At 38.8% G+C, this 13,872-nt stretch overlaps 1 protein-coding gene across 1 annotated transcript in view; it reads right to left on the reverse strand.

Annotated features, from left to right (window-relative positions):
• GRIK2 (glutamate ionotropic receptor kainate type subunit 2) overlaps positions 1-13,872 on the reverse strand; it is a gene marked incomplete at both ends in the record, with an annotated part of 428,838 nt that overhangs the window by 151,215 nt on the left and 263,751 nt on the right. The gene's annotated exons all lie outside the window — the stretch shown is intronic.

Consider the following 13,872-nt stretch of genomic DNA (forward strand, 5'->3'; position numbering starts at 1 on the left):
TCAGAAGAAACAGGTTGAAGCAGACAATCAGATTAGGCAAAACACAAACTTTACATGGAGGAGGTTTGTTCTTGTACTAGGTAGCCTGAAATTTAAAACTCTCTTCTCCCTATAAGTAAGGAAACAGAGTTATTCTACTTCCTGTTTGCTAAACTGACGTAGCAGCATTTAGAGAAAATTAAAAGTGCTATTACAGGGATAGAAGCAAAGAAAAATATTCCATCTTGCAGAAAACATGAATAGCCATTATCACATCTTTTAAAATTTCTGAAAATGTACATATCGATATATGTCTTCTCTTTGTCACTCCTTCACTGTGCTCTTTAGAAGCTAATATGTTTGTGGAACAGATGTGAATATGCTTGTTCAAGTGTAGGGAAAGGGCCATGAAGCAGTTTTGCTTATTTTAGCATAAAAGTATTGGTACAAAACGAAGAACATTTTAAAATGGGAACCTGAAAGGTTGCTACAGGGAGTAAGTTCTTACAAAGTAAAATTCTCCTTACTAGTTTGAGGAAATCACCGTGAAACTTGTAGATAACTGACTATTAATCAATTGCACCATTTAAAATGAAATCATAAAATAGAATGTATTGTCAATTTACATTTAGTTTTAGTTATTATGGCAATAAGTCATAGGAGATTAGTAAATAGTCTATACTATTTTTTATTCAAAACTTAATGGAAATCATAGTGACAAGAAATCTACAGCATCTACCTTATAATCTCTTGTCAACAGCTCTTGATGTGTGTATGTGTGTGTGTGTGTGTGCATGTACATGTGCATGTACGAAAGAGGGAAGTTCAGAGCAAGAAGTTGTACGATACAAGACTCGTCAAGCTGTAAACTAAGAATTCCTTGTAAACTACATGTAAATATAGGTATGTAATGACAGAAATGGTATAGCTACCATGAAATACTGTTATCCAAGTAACATGGCTGTAAATAACACCATTTTCAGAATGCCTGTTCTAAACCAAGATCCAGAGATTTTATTCCCAATAAAATCATATAAATTCATACATTTATATATTCTATTTTGCTCAGTTGGTGTTGTGTATACTGTGTAACACAGAAAATCCCACACAATGTTACAGCACTTCAATGTTCCTTTCTTTCTGTTGTCTCACCACAAAGTTCTACTATAGTCTACTGTTGTTATGAGCATTTATCGCATGATTAGATCTGCTCTAGTAAACTACTTCTGTGTTACAATGTGAAACTGTTGGCACTGTGCATTTAATTTGGTAAGCGTTTACTGGTCAAAAACATGACATACACTTCATTTTAATTGGTATTCAGAACTCATAGGTATTAATCAGATCAGCAAGGCTTTATTCCACAGCAGCTGAGTTTTTATGGATTGCATATTATTGATGATATTCCAGCTGATGCAGAAAGAAAACAGTAAAGTAAGAAACTAAACCTAATTTGGATTAAAAGTTATAGGTTAACATGTAGAAGTTTGAGAAACATAACAACTCAAGTTATTAGTTTGAGAGGAAATTAGCAGTTCTTACCCTAAGAGTCTGAAGGCAGCTCACTAAAGACTGTCAGAAGATGCAGCTGCCCAAAGACAGAGAAAATAGATCTTTTGGAAGGCTATTGGCAATTGTAAATTTTGGTCTTAAAACATTAATAGAGCCTTAATGAACAACAAATCATTTATTTTAACAAATACTATAGGAACTCCAACCCTTGGTCATTAGATGAAAGCAAAACGGTATACAGTCAATATAGGTTGTAACTATCTCCAGTGGAGCAAAGCTTTAGGGAAGCTGCAGATGAAATTAGAAAAATAACCGAACAAGAAATAATGCATGTCTCATATCACAGAATCAGATATCCCAACCTGGGAGGCACAGATCCAAAATACAGGTCCATATCTTGATATCTCAAGATTTTCTTCAGAGCTTTAGCAACTCTGTTTCAATATTCTTGAACTACTATATCACCATAAGAACAAAAATTAAGCATCTCAACAAAAGTAATATCCAGAGTCTTTACTGACTGAGGAAACAAAGAGCTGCTAGAATGACTGACATAAAGATGTAATACTGTCACATGTAACCACTGTTGCTAATTAGATATGTTATCTCCAAAATATTCAATTCTTTTGGCAATTGTTTCATTCTGAAACGGCATTACTCAAAAGTAAGAGAAATAAGGGGCCAAGTTTCCAAAAGTGCAGCATCAGGGTGTCCTAAAGAGAATTCTCTTTAGTTAATTTCTCAGGATGAATTGGAGAGGAATGGTGTAAAATTAGGATTTTATCAATCTACATTTATCAACATTTACAAATGAGTACATCCTAAAATGACTTTCTGATAAATTCCATAACAAAGAATATTTGTCTCACTTGGCAATGATGTATGATTCCATTTTTTAGAATGAATGTATGTATGATTCTATTTTTTAAAGGAAAAAAAAGTTTTATCTGTCTGAAAGCATAATCCTAAATAGCACTTATTCTCGACCTTAGAGTACTTGAGATGAAGGCCTTTTTATGACAGCATCCAAGGACTGGTGAGGATGAGCTAGTTGCTACAGAGAAAAATTCTGCACCAGCTAAAGGTTACAATAGCAATTACAAACAAGTATGTCCAACAAAGACATTCCAACACAAGGCATGGTCCCAAGCAAAATCAAAGAGTTGTACAGCAACACAAACAGTAGCCATACCATGTGATGAAGGAGCACACTGCAGACAATAATGACAACAGTAGATGTCAGAGACTGGAGAAAAATATTCCTCACAATAAATTCTTACTTTAATTATGTCAATTGTGAGGAAATCACAATCCTGCATTCACTCCACCATTCAAAGACATGGCATGATAAACTGGAGAATGGCACTCACATTCTGCATCCATCTTGACAGTTTTTCAAAGAGAGGTTCTCTAGCAAGGAAGAGAATGTCCAGGGCAAAAGGGAGGAAGAAACAGAATTTATCATACTCTACAACACACTTTTCAAAGTCAACTGAACCACTGACAGTTATTCCTACCCTGCCTTCTCAAAGTGCACCAGATATTTGAAGATGACTTTTAACAGTACATTCTCAGCAGTACTTGATTTTCCATCTTCACCCTCCATCTTAAAGGGTAATGATATTTTCTCCTTTCATACTAGTATATGCACTCTCAACATGGTCTACATTACTGCAGAACTCTGTGAGCAGGGATTGCTAGACCTTCCATTCTTTTTGTGCCCTATGAGGACTGCACATGCTCTCTTCACAGCCTTGTAGTTTTCCCTGTCTTGCTGCCATGTGCAGTTGTAGGATGTTCACTCACCAACAAATGATTCAAGGTATACATGATTTATTTCTGCTATAGAAGTCCCTAAGGCATGCTAAAATCCTCCTCCTTTGCTTCTTCATTCACATTTTACTTCCAAGCAGCTTGTTGACTGACTATTTTACATAAAGTAAAAATTTAAAGAAAAAAGGGAGGACATTTTTTTCAGTTGCATAGGGCTGAAATTTGGTACATAACCTCTAAGAAGACAAATTTTAAAATTATACTGAATTCAATCTATGCATGCAGCTACAAATAACTTCAGCTAGAAATCTGCACATAAATGTTGAGTAGTGCATGGGCCATAGCATGTACAGTAAGTTGGTATTTGCAGTTATTGATATTTTGTATGTGAAAATTAACTCTACAAAATACAACCCCGAGAAGCTGCCACATTAATTTTTGGGGAAATTGAACTCTGAAAGCATTTAATAGCTTCTACTAATAACGTTCCTTCGGCTGGGGCTGCACGGCTAGAAGGCGCGTCCCCTGGGTGGTGGATAGGGGATCCCTCTCTGGAGGGCGCACCGGATAAAATTGAAGAAGGTGCCGCGAACCAACGCAGCCTAAGGGAAGGCCACCCTGACAGAAAAACCACTGGCCCTCCAAGTCATGGGGGTTGGGCAGGAGGCCAACTACCTCCTCCCGGAAAAAAAAAAAAAAAAGTTGCAGAAACGACGAACATCAACTCGGAGATGGAGAAAATCAGTAATGAAGTGAGGAGGAGGAGATGGAACTGGATCGGTCATGTCTTGAGGAAAAAAACAACAGAAGACTGCGCTGTGGCCCTTGGGACTCCAGAGCACGCAGCCGCAGACCGATCGAAGTGGAAGAACGATGTTTGTGCCTTGTGTGCCTCCTGGCACTGAGAGAATTCAGACCAGACTAATAACGTTGGGGAAAGGAAAAATGAACACTGACTGAATTTTCTTTTGATGATCCTTTTCTGAATAACTTTTATCTCACCTATTTTATTCAAAGGAATGAAAAGTTTAAATACAGTCTAGACACAGCAATCGCAAAATGGCTAATAGTTAGTAATTTTTAATTAGACTCTACAACTACAACATATTCTGCCATAATAATGGAGTTATTTAGCCTATGTAAATGGCGTCTGCTCTTCAGCCTAAGACCCTAAGTCAATACATAAACTTCTTCAGCCACCTCAAATTTTTAGGGTTGTTAACCTGAGAGCTGAATTTCAGTTACATTCCCTTTGGACAAAATGCATCCCTAAGCTAAACAGGGGAAGGCTAATGCCCAGCTTCAATTCTGTAAACCCATCTAATGGGCTCAATGCACAGAGAGCTTACACATTATTCCTGTTCACAGAAGTGCATTTTCCTGTCACTAATTTGAAAAACTAAGATCTGTAGTTTGCCTTTAAGCTTGTGATCTATCCTAAACTGGCTTGTTCATGCTGTTACATTATAAAAAATGTTTACACCCTGTGAAAACCTTTTAGTCTTGACACAAGATCTTAATTTCCTTTTGAAACCACTAGAACTTTATTAGGGCTTTATTGCTATTTTTATTTTAACTAGCCACTCAGATTATTTTGATATAAATTGTTTTTCATGTTTTTCTACTACCTTTCACGGGATCATAGAACAATTCAGGTGGGAAGAGACATCAGGAGGTCTCTAGTCCAATCTCCTGTTCAAAGCAGGGTCTATCGGGTTTGCGTGGCAAGGTTTTGGTAAGGGGGGAAGCTGCTAGAAGCTTCCCCTGTGTCCGACAGAGCCAATGCCAGCCACCTCCAAGATGGACTCACCGCTGGCCAAGGCTGAGCCAATCAGCAATGGTGGTAGTGCCTCTGTGATAACATATTTAAGGGGAAAAAAACCCTACGCAAGAGCAGCCAGAGAAGAGAGGAGTAAGAATACATGAGAGAACTATGCAGACACCAAGGTCAGTGAAGAAGGAGTGGGAGGAGGCGCTCCACACACCAGAGCAGAGATTCCCCTGCAGCCTGTGGTGAAGACCACGGTGAGGCAGGCTGTCCCCCTGCAGCCCATGGAGGTTAATGGTAGAGCAGATATCCACCTGCAGCCCATGGAGGACCCCATGCCAGAGCAGGTGGATGCACCTGAAGGAGGCTGTGACCCCATGGGAAGAACCTGCACTGGAGCAGGCTCCTGGCAGGACTGGTGGACCCATGGAGAGAGAAGCCCACGCTGGAGCAGGTTTGCTGGCAGGACTTGTGACCCCACGGGGGGCCCACACTGGAGCAGTATGTTCCTGAAGGACTGCACCCCATAGAAAGAACCTACGCCGGAGCAGTTTGTGAAGAACTGCAGCCCGTGGGAAGGACTCACAATGGAGACATTCACGGACGACTGTCTCCTGTGGGAGGGACCCCACGCTGGAGCAGGGGAAGAGTGTGAGGAGTGCTCCCCCTGAGGAGGAAGGAGCAGCAGAGACAGCATGTGATGAACTGACTGCAACCCCCATTCGCTGTCCCCCTGCACCGCCAGGGGGGAGGAGGTAGACAAAATCAGGAGTGAAGTTAAGCTCGAGAAGAAGGGAGGGGTGGGGGGAAGGTGCTTTAAGATTTAGTTTTTATTTCTCATTACGCTACTCTGATTTTGATTGGTAATAAATTAAACTAATTTCCCCAAGTCGAGTCTGTTTCGCCCATGATGGTAATTGCTGAGTGATCTCCCTGTCCCTATCTCAACCCATGAGCCTTTCATTACATTTTCTCTCCCCTGTCCAGCTGAGGAGGGGAAGTGATAGAGCAGCTTTGGTGGGCACCTGGCATCTCTGGGTTTTACTCAGTCAGTTTTGAAAACCTCCAAGGATGGAGACTACATAACCTCTCTGGATAACCTGTTCCACTGTTTGTCTGTCCACATAGTGAAAAAGTTTCTACAGACAAGAAGTGGAGCAGGTTGCTTAGAGGAGTTATGCAATTTCCATCCTTGGAAGTTTGCAATTTATGCCTGTTGTCTTTTGTCTTCCTGCCAGGCACCACTGTGAAGAGCCTGGATGCATCTTCTTGATAACCTCCTCACAGGTCCTGGAAAGCTGTTACTAGAAATTGTTACCTTTGCTAAATGTAAGTAACATACCATAAAGTCCAAAACAAGTCCAGACTAGATAGCTGAGTTTGGATGTCATACCTTCTTATTTGTGGATCCTGACTTGTATCATTTAAAATTAATTGCTAACAATATCATATATAGATGCAACTTTAGCAGTTGTTACTTTATTATGTTAATAAAGTGATATGATGACAGTTTCAATAGGTACTGGCTCAAGTTACACATTTGTTACTAACTGCTGAGCTGCAAAAAAAGTTGTTACTGTTCAGCAACAAAAAGTTACTGAAAGGCAGTTTACTCAGATTCATTTTAGTGACACTCTGTAATATTTCATAGCTGTTTCACTTCTTTAGACATCCTTACGTCAGCATGGCTAATACTTTTCCTGGCAAAGTCTTGAACAGCTGTGGTAACTAATGGTTGTGTCAACTACAAGCCCTTGAGTCTTTAGAGGAGGGTCCTGATCTAGTAACCAGCAAGATCATGTCCCTAGAGATCTAGAGCTCCAAAAAAAAAGAGCAAAAGGTTCTGCAGAGGAAATTTGCCTGCTGTCTACTACTACAGAAACAACTTGCTACATGAATTCAATTAGACAAAATCATTTTGAATCCTTCCTATAATGGCTTTTAAATAGGATGGAGTATATCTTTTGATCAACCTAGAAGTGTCTAGAACTGACTTTCAGTATTGTTTTCTGTTTGCTCCTTTGTTAGTCTCTGAATGTTTAGTCAAGGAAAAATACTAGTATTAAAACCAACAGGAACTCTGTAATTAGTTAATTTACATTATTTCCTTTTATTCAAGGTTAGTAAACCTCGGAATTTTTCTAGTCCATTCTCATTTAGCTATGCCAGCATGGATTAGATTTAATAGATGAATAGATGTAATATGAGCACCTTTTCAAAATAGTCACAAAGTTTCTATCTGTTGATTTATAGGATGCTGTTTCACTAAAGTATTTTACACCAACTTTGTTTTAATCAACAGTCACACAAATTGTATGTAAGAAGACTAGAGGTAGTGGACCACGAAACTACACTTAGCAGGAAGATGGATGACAATAAGTTACAATAATAAGAACATCTCAGCTTTTATTCTTATCACTTCATTCCAGCAGAGTTTTCCACAAAGGGCTCTTCTAATGATTAGAAGAGCAAGATTCACATAGCCACAGAAAGGGCAAACTGCCAAAGACAATATTTACAAGACAGGGTAGATATTGTGGCTCAGGGTTCAGGAAAGGGAGAGTCTCCCCTTTAAAAAAAAAAAAAAAAAAAAAAAAAAGAGTACTTAAATTCATTACAATGTTACAGTTCTTCTTTACAGTTATCACACTCTTTTTTTTCCAAAATTGTATTTTTGTACCAGAGATGGTTACTAAATATGAAAATTAGTGGACACTATGCTTCAGTGCAGCTTCCTGAAATAAAATACAGAAGTAACATTGATTCCTTTTTTGTAGCTAGCATTTTTATCATTATACTTTCCAGGTTTACTGCCACTCCCTGGAAGTGCTTTTTTCCAGTTGTTAACCAGCTACGTCACCTAGACTTTCCGTTACTGCACTCAGGACAAAAAAAAATCCCACACTTTTTAATTCTGATGTAAATTCTGTTCCCAAATATATGGGGTTTTATCAAATTGTTTCAGCGAATTAATTTCATCATGCAATTAAGTTTGACTTGTGTCAAATTTGACTCGCCCCCACTTTTCTGTATCATTTTGTCATCTGCAATTTTTTACAAGGGAATCAAAATTATTAATAACATTTTTGCATATCATTTGGATGGGAAGAGATCACTGCAGGATATACTACCTCTTATTGATTAACAATTCTCCATTGACAACTTTTTGAAATCTATCTTTTTCTCAGTTTAATTAATGGGATAAACCCCATTAAAATGGACAAAATCAACCTCCTGTACACTCATCCCCTCCAGGTGCATCACAAGGACTAGACTTTATTTTAAAAAGAATCCACACACTGAAATTCTCAATGAATCATTAAATTCCAGTGTCTTAGGCTTCAATTACAAGCGATCATTATTATAAACAATAACAAAAAATGGTCTTTCTAGAGAACTCCATCATATATGAAATAAAAACAGATGTGTTTTTATATTGTGTATATCCTCAGGACATTATATATCACGCAATGGATTACATGTGCCATAATTGTAAAAGAATGGCTAATACAGTACATTTTTTATTACCCCAAAATATTGTCACAAATCTAAGGAAGAAAAATGTTAGCAGTGTTTTTATGCACTAGATCCTAATTTAGTTCTATTCTGCCTAGGGTATATGTAAGTTAACTCATTTGAAAAATTTGTTGCGTTTATTTAAATTCAATAATGCTTATCCAAGCTCTAGGCATTATTTAAATACTGAAGATACCAGGATAAGCTTATTAACAATCAGCTTTAATAAAAATAAAATGCAAATCCTAAGGATGAAATCTGTGGTGGTTGAGTTAAAATGTTTCTGATATTTATAAGATGAAATCTATGAAACACTTTAAAATGTCATTACTGTTCTAATTTATTCCTTGTGTTATGTGAATTCTGCTTCATTCTGGTAGACAAGGATCAACAGAGGGGTACAAATACATAATGAATAAGAACACAAATATGACAAGAAACAACACTGATCAGCATGACAGGCAGATGTAGACAAATTACTAGACTAATTACTGCCCAACTAGAAAATGGATAGATAGTTAAGTAACAACATTTATGGATGACACTGAGTTACTCAAAGTAGAAAGACTATAAAAGAATTGCTCTATGTCAACCTGTATAAAAAGAAGTGGAGGACAGTAAATAAAATGAGCTCAGAACATGAAACAAGGAAATGATTCTTCACATTAAGTATAATTAAGCTGTAAAACTCCTTGCTTTTGGAACCTCTGAATGCCAAAACTTTAAATGTTTTCAAATAATTGAAGAAAATTCATGAATACTATTTTATAAAAAAAAAAAAAAAAAAAAAAAAAACATCTTATAGTTCAGTAAGACCCTATCCACAACTCACTGCTGATGGGGTAAATATGAACATTCTGTTCATTGTCATACCATTTTATTGACATTTCTTGGTGGCTAAGAAAGAAGTCAGGATATTGGGCAAAATAAGCTTTTACTATGAACAACTATAAGGAGGGGAGGGGGTGCACATGCAGGTAGACACAGTTTTGCATCAATAAATAGTTACATCTCTTACCTACCATTATAAAACTATGAAGGATACACTGCAGCTTCATACAAGTGTGTATTTTGCATCCAACTAAGTTTCAAATTTCAGTCATACCTTCTCACTTGAACATGTTTCTTCACATATTTTGAAGAGAGAGCAATAGCTCACAGAAAATTATGGATTTGTTATGTTTCTTTTCAAAAACAGATTTTGCAGTAATTTTTACACTATAATGCATGACACTTTAGCTGAACTTCATGTATTAAACGCAGGGGATTACAGGCCATGCATGTCTGCACAGAGGGGTGTGTGTTTGGGGTGAGACAGGGAGAGAGACGATGCAGCGTTCTTTCTGGATCTCAATAAGAAAGGCCTGACAACAAATGGCTTAATAAATTATCTGTTTTAATAAGATACAATAAAAAGAGGAATATAGATGCTGAATAAATCTCACATCCCTTCTGACGCAGGGAACCCTGCTTATGTGCAGTACTGGACATATCCCAGATGGATCTTCCCTGGCACGCTGTGCAGATACTGTCAGTGGAGAGGCTGTTGTCACTGTCATAGCTACAAAGCTCTCAATGCAATGCATTACTGTGAACAAGTTCTTCGGACAACTAGAACAACCCTCATATTCCTAGGTCCTTGTCCTTGTGGGGGACTTGACTACCCCAATATCTGCTGGAAGGACAACACAGCAGGGCACAAGCAATCCAGAAGGTTGCTAGACTGTAGTGATGATAACTTCCGGACACAAGAGATGAAGTAGCTGACAGGGGGAGATGCTCTGCTGAACCTCATGTTACAAACAAGGATAAATGGGTCCAGGACGTGAAGATTGGCAGTGGTGTTGCCCGCAGTGACCAAGAGATAGTGGAGTTCAGGATCCTGAAGAGAGGCAACACGGAAAAAAGCAGGATTATAATCCTGGACTTCATGAGAACAGACTTTGGCCTTTTCAGGGACCTGCTTGGAAGAATCCTATGGGAGACAATCCTGGAGAGAAGAGTGGACCTGGAGAGCTGGTTGATTTTCAAGGATGAGGATGACCTCCTCCAAGCTCAAAATCATCTATCCCCACATTCAGGCAGTCAAGAACAGATGTCAGGAGGCCTGCATGAACAAGGAGCTCCTGACAAAACTTAGACATAAGAAAGAATACTAGAGGTGGAAACAGGAACAGGTGACCCAGGAGCCATATAGCAACACTGTCCAGGCATGCAGGGTTAGGATAGCCAAAGCCCATCTGGAGTTGAATCTGGTGAGGAACGTCAAGGGCAAGAAGGGCTACTACAAGTACATAAGCAACAAAAGGAAGACTAGAGAAAATGTGGAACTACTGCTGAATGGGGCAGTGAACCTGGTGATAAAGGACATGGAGAAGACCGAGGTACTCAATGCATGCTTCACCTCAATCTTTACCAGTAAGAAGACTGGCCTTCAGAAATCCCAGGTCTCTGAGACTACGGGGCAAGTCTGGAGCAAGGAAGACTTAATCCTTAGTGGAGGAGGATCAGGTGAAGGAACATGTAAACAAACTGCACATACACAAATCCATGGGACCTGATGGAATACACCCATGAGTGCTGAGGGAGCTGGCTAATGTCAGCCGACCTCAATTATCTTTCAAAGATTGTGGAGATCAGGGGAGGTTCCTGAGGACTGAAAGAAAACAAATGTCACTCCTGTCTTCAAGACAGGCCACTCAGCATCAAATTAATTCCTGGGAAAGTGATAGAGAAAATCCTGAAAGTCATACTAAGGACAAGAAGATAATTGAACATTATCAGCATGGATTTGTAAAAGAGTAATGTTGTCTGACCAACCTGATAGCTTCCTACAGTGAAATGGCTGGCTTTGGTGGAGGAGTAGAGAGCACTGAATGTTGTTTATCTTGACTTTAGCAAGGTTCTCAACACTGTCTTCCATAACAACCTCAGAGAAAAACTGATGAAGTACAGACTAGATAAGTGGGCAATGAAGTTAAATGAAAACTGGCTGAGCTGTTGAACTCAAAGGGCTGTGATCAGCTGAATTCCAGCTGGAGATCAGTCACTACTGGTGTACTTCAGGGGTCAACACCAGCACCAATGCTGTTTAACATATCCATTAATGAGCTGGATGAGGGGACAGAATGCACCTTCAGCAAGTATGCGCTTTATACAAAACTGGGAGCTGTGGCTGATAGACCAGAAGGTTATGCTGCTATTTAGAAGGACTTCAACAGGCTGGAGGCAGACCGGAACCTCATGAAGTTCATGAAATAAGGAAAATGCCAAATGCTGCACCTGGGAAGCATTGACCCAGGCACCAGTACTAACTCTGGAAGGATGGTGACCAGCTTGGCTCCATTAGGCAGAAGCAATGCCAGCAGGTTGAGGGAGGTGATCCTTGACCTCTACTCAGCACTAGTGACACACATCTGGAGTGATGCGTCCAGGTCTCAGCTCCCTGGTAAAAGAGAGACAGGGACATACTGGAATGAATCCAGCAAAGGGCTACAAAGATGATTAAGAGACTGGAGTACCTGCCATATGAGGAGAGACTTGAGAGAGCTGGGACTGTTTAGCCTGAAGAACAGAAGGCTCAGGGAAATCTGATGAATGAATACAAATAACTGAAGCAGGGAGCGGAAGCAAAGAAGACAGAGGCAGACCCGTCTCAGTGGTATCCAGTGAAAGAAGAGGTAATGGGCACAAATTGAAATGTAGAAAATCCCATTTAAACATTAAAAAAACCCCTTTTTATTGTAGGAATGGTCAAACACTGGAGCAGGTTTACCAGAGATGTTGTAGAGTCTCCATCCCTAGGGACAGTCAAAACTTGATGGGACATGACCCTGGGTGACCTGCTCTAGTGGGCTATGCTTTGAGCAGGGATTTGGACTAGGTGATCTCTAGGGTCAGTTTCAGCCTCAACAATTCTTTGATGCTGTAGTGTAAGTAAATGCTCTTTCCAATTCTCTACGCACACCTCTAACAAAACTGCAATTTTATTTCTATTCTAGATGGAGACAGAGAAAGAAAGTTTGGAACTAGTGAAACTAGGTTTGGCATATAGTTTCCTAAAACTTTCTGTAATATTGTTGGCTTCCTGTTAAGCTACAAGTAGTTAAATAAATAGATAAAATCATTTTTAAAATTAGAAAGACATCCAGAACTTACTCAAATATTACAAGAATTTAAATACTAAAATATGGCATATATCTCATTTCTCTTATTTCTGTATTATTGGTTTGGAGTGGGGAATTAAGAGAAAAGGGAAGATATTCTTGTCTGATGGCTACACTACAGAACAATTTTCTTAAAGATACTTCAAACTGATAAATTTGAACATTTAAATATAGTGAATAATTCAACAGAAGTTCTAGAGATAACATGATATCAAGTTAGATACAGGACCTTAAGTCTAGAATTGAAATCTGCTATTTCCCACTCTCACAAAGCATGGTTGGTACAACAGCACTCTTTGCTTGTGCTTGGTTTTAGTTTTCTGATTCAGGCACACTTGAGTGACATCTGAAATCAGGCTCCTGCTGTAATCTGCTACTGCTCTTTCGGCAAAACTCTGTCACCTTTATGCAGGTCTCTAACAGCAACAGGATTAGAATCACAGAATCATAGAATCATAGAATTATTTAGGTTGGAAAGGACCCTTAAGATCATCAACTCCAACCATTAACCTAACACTGCCAAGTCTACCACTAAACCTTGTCCATAAGCACCACATCTACACGTTTTAAATACCTCCAAGGATGGTGACTCCACCACCTCCCTGGGTAGCTTGTTCCAATGCTTGCTAACCTTTTCAGTGAAGAAATTTTTCCTAATATCCAACCTGGATTTTATTCCTAATAACCTCCCCTGGCACAACTTGAGGCCAGAGAAGAGCAATGACACTGTGCTTCTATGGTGGCTTTTCCTAACTGACCCATTTTTTCTTTATTATTACACTCTAACAATAGTATTAGTATAGATCTTACACTGGTTTTGCTTTTACATTTTGCAATTATGAAATACTACAGTATTTCAATAGCTTTTTTGGGGGCCAGAAGGATCATTTTCAAACTAACTTGAAAATCATAAGACACGGAAGTGGCAGGGCTGAATGCTGCACATGACATTTTGAAAGAGCTCAACTATTTTTCTATCTGAGCAAACTAAATTTAAAAACTAATAATGATAATCTATGCAATCTATACAATTACTATGCATTTGAAGAATGACTTAAGGATTTGTACATAAAAAGATTTTGATACATTTGTGGCCAGACACTTATTTTCGCATAAATGTAGCATTCTTCACAATACCAATCCACGTAACAAAGAAAA

This window comes from Platalea leucorodia, assembly GCF_965183815.1.
Source record: "Platalea leucorodia genome assembly, chromosome: 3".
Taxonomy (NCBI): Eukaryota; Metazoa; Chordata; class Aves; order Pelecaniformes; family Threskiornithidae; genus Platalea; species Platalea leucorodia.